The sequence below is a fragment of the Akebia trifoliata genome, chromosome 14 (genome assembly GCF_017979445.1).
Source record: "Akebia trifoliata isolate Shusen 1 chromosome 14, ASM1797944v1, whole genome shotgun sequence".
Taxonomy (NCBI): domain Eukaryota; kingdom Viridiplantae; phylum Streptophyta; class Magnoliopsida; order Ranunculales; family Lardizabalaceae; genus Akebia; species Akebia trifoliata.
The window spans coordinates 14,507,484-14,521,464 of NC_141388.1; the positions used below are offsets into that span (position 1 = coordinate 14,507,484).

The 13,981-nt window shown below is 34.1% G+C and overlaps 1 long non-coding RNA gene across 31 annotated transcripts; it reads right to left on the bottom strand.

Moving 5' to 3' along the window:
* Window positions 1–1,196: 1,196 nt before the first annotated feature.
* Window positions 1,197–8,607, bottom strand: LOC147386405 (uncharacterized). 31 transcript variants are annotated; one of them, XR_015171962.1, is made up of 9 exons: window positions 8,270–8,603; window positions 7,954–8,083; window positions 7,257–7,289; window positions 6,891–6,942; window positions 6,785–6,804; window positions 3,829–3,939; window positions 2,803–3,539; window positions 1,923–2,016; window positions 1,197–1,552 (listed from the first exon to the last, which is right to left on the bottom strand). It is a non-coding gene; the product is annotated as an uncharacterized LOC147386405 (long non-coding RNA). The 31 variants fall into 31 exon arrangements; XR_015171957.1 differs by having other exon boundaries at window positions 6,785–6,821; XR_015171955.1 differs by having other exon boundaries at window positions 3,829–6,821; window positions 8,270–8,606.
* Between the last annotated feature and the right edge of the window lie 5,374 nt (window positions 8,608–13,981).

Consider the following 13,981-nt stretch of genomic DNA (forward strand, 5'->3'; position numbering starts at 1 on the left):
TTATTTGTTTTGCAAACTGTCAATTTTAGTAACATTTATTAGAGATTTTTTATTGTGGTTATCGTTGGCAATTGAAATGCCTTTGTTCTGCTACAGGATACATGTTTCTCACAAACAGGATGATTCAAAGTCGTAGACGTTAAAATTACCATATTCAGTTACACCGATTGGATGTCACATTGATGCATTGACGTAGAGCATAAATTTTATCAATAATTAGAAAGAAAAATTTTTAAAAATATATATTTTGATCCTTTGATTAAATTTTTAAAATAAAATTTGGGAGTTTTATAAGAATCCATTTTCAAATAATTCAGGATCCAATGTTATATCCCATTCCTATAATATAAGTTAGGTGTCTAGGTGGCACACTTTAATTAGTGTTAGGTCCAACCAAAGAATTTTTATTTTCAAATCTAATCTAGAACATAAAATCTAGAAGACTAATCTAGAAGGCTGATATGTCATTTTGACCAACAAAATAGTCCAGAGGACCTAGCTCTACATGATCCAAAGCTGGAGCAACTGTGCCATGAGGAGCTTTAATGGTAAAAGGTCCCTTGCACGAAAAAGAAACCTATTGTCAAAATAGACTTTTCTAAGCCTACAAACATCTGAAAACGATTGAGAACTAGGGTCAACTGTCATGTTTACATCCCATAAGTCCACTACAACACCACCACCACCATTTATCTGGGGCATGTGATGTGCGGCTGGTGCATGTGCCTGAGATTAATCTTTGGATAAGATTATGATTTATGGACTGGACAAAGCATAGATACAGGTCTGATCCGCTGTTTGCATAAATACATTGGACGGATATCGAAGAGTTGACAAATTTATTACTAGTCATCAATCCAACACTATCAATTGATGACACAATGTGAATGAATGAAAATAAACACTACAGTAAAATAGGTCTATAGCGACGGTCGCTATAGGTACAAAATACCGTCGTTAAAATATCTAACGACAGCGACAACCTCTTTTGACCGTCGCTATAGAGTATTATTTTTTAAAAAAATTTATTATTTAGCTACGGTTTTGACCGTCCCTATAGAAGATTTTTTTTTTTTTTTTTAAATTAATTTTACACCGGCCCCCTCATGTATCGTTGAATATTGGAAATACCCATGTGTTTTGAAATTAATGACCTTGACCCCTATTACCAGTATGAAAAGACCCAAATGCCTCTCTTATCTTCAACTTTCAAAAATCTATTTGTCAATCCAAATTCTAATCTACAATTTGAAACTCCTGCAATAAGCATTCCAGATGCCACACTATAAGAAAACATAATTGACACAACAATAGTTGGGCCAAGATTGGTTTGCCAATATATTATGACACCACTTGCATACAAGACAACCTCCATTCTTCATTATCAAATTGCAAGTTCATCTATTTTATTTTGTAAAATATAAATAAGAAACTATCGGTAGCGTGCCTCCCTCAAATCTACAATACTTCGCCTTACTATTTTGTGGCGATGCTTCCCAAATACATATATACTTGTCTGATTCCATTGTGGATTAATTCCAACACTCAGTAACTGCAACCACGAAAAATCAAAAAAATAGAAGATCATAAGTATAATTTTAAAAAATCAAAACTTTAAAAGCACAATTGAAGATGAATCTATTGTGCATGAATCGGATCAAGAATTATCCTACAAATCTGAACAGATCCAATTTCTAAGTTAGCTTTATTGCAACAAAATTGTTGCAAATATCTTATAGATGAAAAATGATAATCTAGGACTAGTTTAGAAACAAATTGCAGTCTAGAATCATACAAATGAAGATGAAATTGAACTATAAAAACCAATCCAAAGACACAATTTTTAGCACTAATTCAGCTAAATATAAAGAACAAACGTGAAATCCATAACATTTAGAAAGAATAGATGAAACAGAACTCACCTTCAAGGCCTCCTTCATGGTGATTGGAGCATTTGCAGCAGCCATGCCGCCAAGTGGTTTCGATCGCTGCCAGATCTGAAGCAACCAAGGAAACCTAAACATATAAATTGTTCAACAACCAAACTAGGAGATAATATATAACATTTCATGTTAATTTTCTGCAAAGTTGTTTCTTCACTTGATAGATGGATAAACACGTAGATGTTTATTGAAACCCATGTTTCCACAAGGGAAATTAAACTACTATACTCATGTTTCCATACTTATTCGAATATCAGACTACAGTTACCTTTCATCATCTATTGGCAAGGGTGGCAAAAGCAAGGACGATAGCTGTTGAACCAACATCACATTTAAAATTGACACGTTTCCCACACATCTTGATCCATAAAATGCAAAGATTCGGTTTGTTCTCAGTTCACAACTTCTATAGAACCGAACCCTTAATGACTTGCTGCTTTTTAGAAGTTAGGACATAAGTTCATGGCTTTTGTTTATGGATAGATTAATGACTTATTTAATGAAATTTCAAGTTCATTATTTATTTATTTTTGGTTAAAAATATGCTACTTCCTAGGAGGTTTTTAGAATATTGGCAATCCATAGAACAGAACCAAACCAAACAAAAATTAGTCCAGTCCTACGGGAAATTTGGTTCGGTTCTGGTTCTGGTTCTGGTTCTTATTTAGTAGAAAAGATATATGTTGGTTCGGTTACAATTTGGCCCCAAACCGAACCAAGTTGCACACCTAAGAAAAAGGGGACCGAGGTGACCACCCGAAAAAGTGCAAAATGCAACCAAAAGAGAAAATAAAGAGGATGCCATAACATAACAAGAGAGTATGAAAAATAAACAGTTGGTGAAGGTTGGTTGTGTTACTTTGTGGTGTTTGTGGCCATTGGAACAAGTCACTACAAAGTTTTCTCCATCTCAGCCTTGATTTGTGGAACTATAAGCTGCAATTAGACATGGAGTGATAGTAAAGTAGTACTTGGTCTAATATGACAAACCAGAAGAATGCACCCCTCACGACCCCAACAAAGGAAAAAAGAAAAAAAAAAAAAAAAAGCCTTATGTTACCTACCCAATTGAAAAAAAAAAAAAAGGTGAGGGAACAATTCATAAGCAAAAATAATTACACGAATTATCACATGAGTACTCTAGATTAAACATTAATTTAATATATAAATACATCTCCGTCGATTTGAAATGACTGTAGTTTGGAGCGTAAAGCTGACTTTACACTAGGTGGCAATCCTTGGTATAATGTATCCCTTGTATTTGAAGGCTCTTGTAATCATTTCAATTAGATGATATTCACACTTCACAAATTCGAGAAGTGTCCTCAAGAATGACTCTCTTTGAAAGTTACAATCAATTTTAGTTTGTTTGGTTAATCGTGGAACACAAGATTAGATGGGTAGACTTATTATTACAATACATATAATAGTAACATAGTCACCTAAAACTAGACAAACAAAAAGAAACGTGAGTCAAGGAGTTGAAACCCACAAGAGTATCAATTTGAGTGACAATATTTGCATAGTGCAAAGCAAGACCAACAGTCCCCAACCTTTGATGATTGTTCAGAGATCCTTTCACCAATCGATCACCATCTGCAAGTTGACCATGGAAGAAAACATCGTGATACTTTCTGCTCTAATTAATTTACTTGAAAGATGGCAAGCAAGATAAGCTCTTTATAAACTGTGGAGTGAAAAATGGGATCCTAGAGACTTCATTTATTTCAAAACAATGGCAAACTTAAGTAAGAAATACTTTGGTTTGCAAGATTCCATTCCACCATTCAGCTCTATCTAGAGCTACAATATGTTAAGATCTCCCATCTTGAAAATTTTTCTTAATGTCATAAACTTGAACCATGGTGAGGTAAAAAACACTTACCAAAGAGAAATCTGAATGACAATTTAATAAACACTGACTGAATATCTGCTTTGTTACATCATCGTTACTCACAACAATGTGCACCTCCACGTATTGCGTCCAATATTTAGCCTGCATAAAAGGTACAGAGGATTCAATTATGTACTCCACGTAACATCTCAGAACAAATAGCCTAATTGAACCTTTTAATCTAGGTACAATTACGGGTATTAACTATAAAACAGAACTGGTATTGAAATAACTGACCACCAAAACAAGAGGGCATGTGTATATTAGCCCCTAAAAAACTAAAAGGATACCTCGTTCTTCTGCTCTTCTTTTTTAATAAATTATACTTACAAAAAAAAAAAAAAAAAAAACAGGATAAGCAACAGGCTATACATTAGTGAAATTAGATGGAGCTATGAATGATTGAAACCCACCTAAAAACAAAATCCTTAAAAAAAAGCATGTACAATCTTTTTACAATTGAAGATCATACATCTCTTTTATCTTGAAAATAATCTACTCAACACTATAATTATGGTATAAAGAAAGAAAAAATCCACTATCTAACCATTGGATTGGAGGTTTTATTTTTTTTGAACATGGGCTTGCAACGGAGCCATCATGGTTCAAGAATAAGATGCTGGAATTGACTTGATATCTATCAAATTCGGTTTGAAACCATTAGGCCATGATGTCGCATACGGACCTACAACTTTAAGTATTTGTTAAAAATCTAAGAATGTTTTCTTGTTTCTGATTTAAGATTTTTAATAGAGATAGATGAATGAAACTAGAGACCAAGTTGGGCCAATTAAGCTGGAATAAGTGTTTGGAGAGAACCCAAGATGGCAACTTTCATCCAATAAATAAATTTTCACATACACCCTTTTATCCCAAGTGCCCCAAGATTAAGAGGAGTCAATGAAGCGATTCAGGTACTATTCGACCTAGAAACAAAACATATTATATATGATGATATTGGTTCCATTCTCATTGGGTATGTCAATATTGACTGTGGGTTGAGACAAACATAAAACAATGGAGGCACATAGTGGACCCAATTGAGTGTCTTCAAATAAACTGTATGCAATACATATGTTACAAATTTACAAATACACTTGTATGCACACACAATATCTACACCTCAGAACAACCATAGGCATTTGTGCATTAATGAGGTTTGATAATTAATAACCTAGGGGAAAACAAAAAACCAACCAAGCACTGGAAAAGGTCATACATCAAAGAGGGTTAGCAGTGAAAAATTCTCTGCTCCCACTTGCAGCATGCTCTATAAATAAATTTCATTTGAACCCATTAAAATTAAAAGGAGAAAAAAAAAAAAAAAAAACAGATTTGAAACAAAAAAACCAACCAATCTCCAATTGCACGTGTAAACTTAAATTTTTCCACACTTTGACTAAAGTATTTTAATTCCAAAAATAGCAATTATTATTTTTGGAATTAAATTAAAATGAATAGTCTACTATTTTGGGAAATTTTCAATTTTCAGGGCATATATTGGTAAAATAAAATTGAAAAAAAAAAACTCAGAAGACCTAGAGCCCTCCCAAGATCTCTTTATTTATTTATTTATTTGTTTTAACAAATGAAAGAAGATGGATTCCTCAGTTTTAATAAAAGGGATAAAAGGTTATTCAAGCATACAATTATATAGTTAGCAATCCAAGAAGCATGCAGGAGTAGAGTAAGAACTTTGAGGTGAAGGGTGGTGTTGTTTCCTTGTTATTTTATTATTGTTGTGGTAATTAATGGCGGACAGTTCTAGCATTGCTGATCAAAACAGTGCTATAGCTGCTCTATACGAAGCACTTGAGAGGGATCCCTCTGTTCTTGATAAAATAGATAAAGATCCATTTATGGAGACTCCTTTACATACTGCCGTGAGAGTTGGACAAATGCATTTTGCAATCAAGATTATGGTCTTGAAGCCTTCATGGGGTAGAAAATTAAACAAAAATGGTTATAGTCCAATGCACCTGGCTTTGATGGAAGGACATGATAAGGTAGCAACAGAGCTCTTAGTGATGGATAAAGAACTCGCACGTGTGAAGGGAAGGGAGAGGAAAACTCCTCTACACATTGCGGTCGAGAGAAATATGTATACTGTTTTGGATAAATTGCTCCAATGTTGCCCCAATTGTATTAAAGACTTGACACCTCACGGTGAAACAGCATTTTATCTTGCCGTGAAATGCAATAGTTTGTTTGCTTTCAAAGTGTTGATGAGATGGACTCCTTCATTGGACATGGGGTGGCATTTCTTAACCTTGAAAGACGATGAAGGCTACAATATCTTGCACCGTGCAACCCTTTCAAAAGAGTACCAGGCAAGGCCTATCTTTAACTATCATTACTGATCATCATTTCTCCTATTTTATGTATATATTTTTAAATGATTAGAAGGGTCAAGGCAAGACCCAAACCAGATCAAATATTAATTTTAATTATGCATCTTGTTTTGTACTGACTACAGGACATAAAGGTGGTGCTCAATGGATACAAACATTTTGGGTGGGTGGGGGCACCTAATGGCAGAGATACCAGTAATCGGACAGCACTACATATCTTATACGATGAGAATAAAATTGCACCAATCACTGAATTCAAGAAGATTGAGGGCATACTTCGCCATGGTGGAGTTAAGAGGAGGGAAGAACATGACTATCTTTATGTGTTTCCATTCATGTTTATGAAATTCTTATCAAATTTTGTTTTGATTAGAAATATTCGAAGTGAACATCGGGAGGAATTATTAGTAGTTGCTGGTCTCATTATCACAGCTACCTTCCATCTAAAAGACAATAACAAAAGTCTAGCAGATGTCATACAACTTGACGAAGATAATAACAAAAAGGCCAGCAGATGTCTGCAACTCTAGTAAGGAAGTACACATAAAAGTAGGAAATAGAGCAATATTGAATAAGAGATGTTAGAAACAAATTACCTTCTACGATGTCACGAAATCTACTATAAATGAAATCCTGCAGTGTAAGGATCAGTTTGGTTCCACCAAGAACATTAGAATTGAAATTAACATTTTCAAATGTTACCTCCATTGCAACCACTGCAACATTCCTAATAGTAGAATCAACCGCAAAATAGCTGCAATGATCACAATAGCAGGTCTTGATGAGACATTTCTACTAACCTCATTTGAGAATGTCCCAAAATAAAAAACTAGCAAAAAAGAAGCAAAATCATATTGAGGGCAGAGTGTCACTTGTGTGTACACCTCATCATTGGATTAGAGAATGAAAAAATTCTAGTGTTCAAGCTATTGGATTGGAGAACAATAACCCAAAACAACATATTTCACATCTAACAGTTGGGATGAGACAATATTGTATTATTTACCAATGGGATTATGACATCAATGTTCTAAACTAAATTATGAAATATTTAGAAATTAACAATACCTTATCTTTTCCCTCCTTTATCCAGACTTGGGACTGGCAATGTAAAATATTTAATGTTACATTGGCGGAGTTAAAAAGAGGTTAGTTACCAAAAAAACAATTACTTGTACTACCATAGACCTAGAACTATCTAAAGAGGAAGAAAGAATACTAATCTCTAAAACAAAATGTCTCTATTAATAGTGAAATAGACAATAGACCAAGCCAACATGCCAATCATAGCAAACTATTACATTACTTATTTAAATTTGTTTTTCCTACAAAATTAGCACAAAAATCTTTTACAAAATGAAACTTACTTCAAACTTATTCCATCCACCCATTACATACAAGCTTAGTTAATCTGAACTTAAAGCAAATAAAAAAAATAATACAGATCTGAGAGTCAACTTGATAATCTGAGGAGTTCTCAGATTTGATAAGTAGAATTGAAGAGTGGTGATCATCTGAAATCTGATTTCATCCAATTGAATATTATTTAGCTATAAAAATGAGAAGTTAGGGTTTTGGTTTGAAACTGAAATAAAATAGAATTAAAATTATAGAAATTGGGATTTGGGCTCGAAATCAAACCAAAATTTGAATCAACGCTATATAAATTAGGATTATATAGAAAAATCAACAAAATATGTAGAAAAATCTAGGGTTTAGGGATCGATTGGAGAGAAAAATTAATAAAATATGTAGGAAAATATACCTTAATTTTGGAGGCCGAGATCAGATCGGATCTGTTTAGATTAAATCCTCACGCATTTGAGAGATCAAGAGAAAGAGAGAAATCGACGGAGAGGCAGAGAGACAAAGAGATCTCCTCGACAAAGATAGATCTGTCGAGTATGAGATGAGAGAGAGATAAAGGCTTTGTTTTCGAAAGAGAAAGAGTGACTGATTTCTAGTTTCAGACGAGAGAGAGTTTGATTTCATACTTCGTCTTCAATGGATTTTATTTATTTCACCAGTTTAAATTTCAAGTTACATAATAGAGAGAGAGAGAGAGAGAGAATCAGACATACTCTTTCGTAGTATTTCCAGATCTTCGGCCTCTATTATCTTAGATTTGTGTTCTTCATCAGGTACGTCAGTCGAGGTAGAAGAAGAGTTGTTGATGTAGGTGAAAAGTTCGGCATTGGAGTGCCTCAGTCCAAAATAAAGACTCTATACCGACCGTCACTAAAAGTTGTTGCCTTAGGTGATTTTTCCCGTAGTGAAAATAATGTTCCAATAATATAAATAGATTTAAATAGGAGAAATGAGAGAGAATAAGAATTAAAATGACAAGAGCATAGCCGAAGTACAGAGGGAGATGTTGGGAGAAGGAGAGAGAGAGAGAAACTTTAAAAAATCTGAATGAGAAAAATATTCTAAATGTATTAATATTTTATTTTTACTTAAAACATGTGTACTAAGATACAAGAATAAGTTTGTAATCTTAAAAATAATCAGACCTCAACAATACGGGTGAAGTCCAAATGGAACCAACAACATAAGTCAAAAAACATCCAAACACATCATAATAGTATGAATTTTCTAATTTCTGATGTCCTCCTTGATGAATGATGATGACTTGTGTTGGGCCCACTAGTATGAATTTATGGGTCCGTAGAGTAATAGTCAACTTGATTGATAGGGAAGTAGTCAATATTTTCTTGTAATTGGAAAATTATAGTTAATGGTACGGTTGAAGCACCCTAATATGATTCGTTTATAAGTACATGAAAAACGACACAAGTCAAGAGGGCAATGTCATCACCTAAAACTAGGGGTGCAACTTTGTTCGGTTTAGAGCCAAATCAGAACCGAACTGACCAAGATCGATTTCATTATATGAGAATTAGAACCGAACCGATTTGATCTAAAACCGAACCAATCCAAATCGACCTTAATTTGGTTTGGTTCGATTCGGTTCCATGGGTTGAAGAAAAATTTTTTTTACAGATGATGAAAACACATACCTTTGTAGATAGAGAGACCAGTTACCTACCCCCACCCAATCTGTGTGTGTGTGTGAGAGAGACGGAGAGACGACTCGCCGGTCGTCGGAGTTGAGATGTAGCCTGCCACCGCTAGCCACTAACCGCATGCCTACAGCCACTAGCCCTCAGTTGCAAGAGAGAGTAAGAGAGCAAGACTCTGGTCACAAGAGTTGAGAGCACCTCGCAGCCAGCAGCCGCTAGCCCACAGTCGCAAAAGAGAGAGAGAGAGAAAGACTCTGACCACCGGAGTTAAGAGCACCCCGCAGCCCACAGCGCAACCTGCAGCTCGCAGCCACAGCTGCAAAAGACGACAGACAGAGAGAGATTGTTAAGGTTTTAAAAAAGAAAAAAAATTATATTTTATTTAAAAATATTTGTTGGTTCAGTTTTTTTATCAAGTCTGAACCGAGAATCGAACCGAACTCATCAGTTTTTCATATTTTAAACCCGAAATCGAACCATATTGAGTCTAAACCAAATCAAAGCAATCCAAAACACACGGTTTGATTCGGTTCTTGGTTTGAACCGAATTAACTTGCACCCATACCTAAAATCATAGGATATCTCAAATATTCATCTGAAAGCGTCCTCGATCCGCAGGGTGGGCGGATCCACTTTTGACCTTTGAGGTTTGGGAGTCGCCACCTAGTTATTACAGTCTAAGAATCGGTCATTGACTCTAAAAACAAAGACAACTAATCTACGAAAGAAAATACGGGTCCGGGGATCACGTTACGGGGTTGGAAGGTGTTAGGCACCAACCCTACCCGGCAAGTGCTGGTCTCTACTTCTTCCCAAAAATTGATTACATTGCAAAATAGACCAAAAATAACAAATAATTATAATAAAAAATATATAAAAGAAAGTTACCTTGCTGATTACAACAATTCCCTCAGCACCAGCGAAGAGTATCTATGTATGTATTTCCTTGCTATTCGCCCGTCACCGGATTTGATTTCTGATCTTCAAGTTGAGGTATCTTCTTCTTAGATCTGTGAGTTTTCTGATTTTTCTTATGGATTTGAAGGTGTCTTGGAAGGGTTTTTGGGTGTTTTTTGAGCTAAAGTTGAGGTATGGATGTTAGGTAAGGAGTTAGGGCTTTAAAATTAAGGGTTTAGGAAGGTTGGAGAGGCTTCTTGACTTACTTTTCCTAGGATTTATGATTTGATACGAAAATATGGTGTGAAGGCTCCTATTTATAAAGTTTTTTTTAGAAGAATTAGGGTTTGATTAGGATTTTTTTAGGGTTTTAATTAGGGTTTTGACTTTAGTCTTATGAGATTGACTTAGTCTTTAGGATTTTAACTTTAGTCTTACGAGATTGACTTGATTAGTTTAGATTAGGATTTTGATTTAGGATTTTGACTTTAATCTTATGAGATTGACTTGATTAGTTTAGATTAGGATTTTAACTTTAGTCTTATGAGATTGACTTTAATATTTTAACTTTAGTCTTTCTTGGTTGACTTTTAATATCTTGACTTTAGCCTTATTTAATTGACTTTAAGATTGGCTTTAGTCTTACTTGATTGACTTTAATTTTTGGAGAACCCCCTTTTATTATATCTTTAATTCTTTGGGCCCCACATGGAAGGTCCTTGAATAAATATCCTAGCAACCATCAACAATTTTGCCTGAAAGCCTGATTGATCGATTTTTTGGTTCAAAATTTTAAATTAATTTTATTAATGTTTCACTTTACATTATTTAATGGTTTATTTATTAATTTCAAAATTATTAATTATTAAAATTGTAAAATTATCGTTTTGCCCTCGGAGAGGATTTTTTACGTTTTAAGTCATTTTTCAATGTTTCAGGATGTTTTGGAATCAATTTTTCATAAAGAATTCAATGGGAATGTTGGTTTTTTTTATTTATGAAGTTTTTTGTATGAAATGATCGTGAACTTTATGAGGGGCATTTTCGTAATTTTGTCAAATTTTGTGAAAATTGACGAAATGATTTATTTGATTTTAATTTGTTATTTTATGTGTTTGAATGAGTTTTCTTAAGCATAACGTAGGCTCTAGGGTTATTTTGATGTTAGGGGTATTTTTATAATTTGGCCATTTTTAGTGATTTTATCATGAAGCTTATTTTTGTCTGCAAGATGATGATTTCTATGTTTCTGGGGTCATATTTTCCTAACGTAGCGTGATTTTTACAGTTTTATCAATTCGAGATACCTCATCTAGATTTCTGAAACATATCTGGTAATAAAATAAAGTATTTGTATAAACATCCATCATTGGGAATCGTTGCAATCGGGTTGATGAGTTGATTAATCAGGCGAGTGCAAAAATGGGGTGTCTACAGATGCCCCTCTTTGACAAAGGGTTGAAGCAAACTAGATAGCAAATATATTTTAGTAGATAGTGCAATATCCGAATGCCAAAGCTAGTGACAGTTCATTTTGCAGCCTGATTTAGTAATTCGTCAAGGTGTTCAGATCCTTGAGCGTAAAACTCTCCTCGATCTAAAAAGTTGTCAGGTCATCGAGCAAGAACTCTCATTGATAGTGTCAGATCTTTGAATTTTAAAGAATTCTCCTTGACTAAAAAGTGCAAGTGTGAGTGTGTGTACTGTGTGAAACTAACTAAAAATGCGTCAGGTCCTAGAGATCTTCTCTCACTGACAATAATGATTCAAAATTGAAATGTGATATTTCAATGAAAACAATCATGGCAAGGTTGAACAATGAGATAATTGGAGTCATAACAATGTAGGAACTTCGTTAAATCCTATTTGAAATTTTTTTTTAGAGTTCGAAAAAATATGAGTCTCGTTTACCGAACTCGAACCTATTGTAGCCACGCTTCTTGGGCTAAAGAACTTAAACAATCCTGTTAATTCAATATGATTCAAACAAAGATGGAGTCTCATTTCTTGGACTCTGGCTAAGGTTTATAGGAACTTAAAACATCCTATTAAAATTGGAGTCTCGTTTCTCGAACTCAAACTAAGATTTATAGACACTTCAAAAAAACCTATTCATTTTATAATTCAAAAGGTTGGAGTCTCGCTTCTCAGACTCGAACTTAGGTTTGTAGGCACTTCAAAAAAATCTACTCATTCTATGATTTAAAAAAGTTGGAGTCTCGTTTCTCGGACTCGTACTTAAGTTTGTAGGCACTTTAAAAAGCCTATTCATTCTATGATTCAAAAAGTTGGAGTCTCGTTTTTCGGACTCGAACTTAGGTTTGTAGGCACTTCAAAAAAACCTATTCATTTTATGATTCAAAAGGTTGGAGTTTCGCTTCTCAGACTCGAACCTAGGTTTGTAGGCACTTCAAAAAAATCTACTCATTCTATGATTCATAAAAGCTGGAGTCTTATTTCTCGAACTTGCACTTAGGTTTGTAGGCACTTCAAAAAGCCTATTCATTCTATGATTCAAAAAGTTTGAGTCTCGTTTCTTGGACTTGAAGCCTATTCATTCTATGATTCAAAAAGTTGGAGTCTCGTTTCCCGGACTCGAACTTACTAAGTCACGTTTCTCGGGCTTAGATTTATAGGAACTTAAACAATCCTATTAATCGAACTCAAAGTTTGAAAGATCGGCCTTTTATTAGCTTATCATGTATCTAGATTCATAATTGTCATTGGACTTCCTCGGACTTTTAAATAAGATTTTTCTTTTTATCATGTGATTAAGAACAAAACTTTGGAATTAAATGACTTTCAAAAAATGCTCATAGTTTCAAGGTTGGTTTTAACTTGAACTTGACTACGAGACTGATGGAATGGATTGCGCTTGAAAAATATGGACTTTGATGTGTGACAGATAGAAGAACTGATATTCCATTAAATTTCAGACTCTTAAGGTTATCATATGTGCAATAAGGAATTGTTCATTTTCTTTTGAATTTCTTTTGAAAAATGCTTGAGCTGGACTAAAAAAAAATCTTGATAAATATTAGAATAGAAGATCTTTCTCTTCAAAGTGGTTGATGGTTCTACATCTTCCATTAGCGAACACTTGAACAAGTAAACATACTCTTAAAGATCCTACCATGTTCAAGATGACTTCTGATTTTTTCGACTTCGACATTATTTTCGTCAGATGTGAGCTCTTAGCTGAAAAACGAATATTGTGGCTTGAATGGTTCTGTATTTTTTAGTTTCTGCACAAGCTTCTTTCTGAATTTTTCTTCTTTATGGGACATTTCCTCCCATTTGATTATGCCCTAATTTTTGCCTAGATTGCCTCTTCAGATTTTCAATCTAGCGAGATTTGTTTTTCTTTTTCTGATGATACCTTGATTTTTTCCTAGGTCGCCTTTTCAGGTTTTCAACCTAACAGGTTTTCTTTTTTATGGGTATGCCCTAAGTTTTGCCTAAGTCACCTTTTCGAATTTTCGACTTAGCAGACTTCTCTTTTTCCTTGATGATTTTGAATAATCAACTCAATAACTTCTTGGTTCCCTACACCTTAATCGAGTCAATTAGCATTCAGGAGGACTTAATAGGTGGACTTAGGATATGGTTTAGAAAGAAAAGATATAAGGCTCAACTTTTCAAAATGCCCCTAGTTTGATATTCTCTCTTTTCTATCAATTATTTTAATTTTTTTCTAAATGCCCCTACTTTGGCATTCTTTTCTTTTTATCAATTCTTTTGATTTTTTTTTTCTAATGCCCTTAGTTTGACATTCTTTTCTTTTGAATCTTTCAATAGAGGATTTTCCTTTTAGATGACACTTTTTTTAAAAGAATACATATATTCTTTGTGTGACCGGGCCTGAAGTAACTT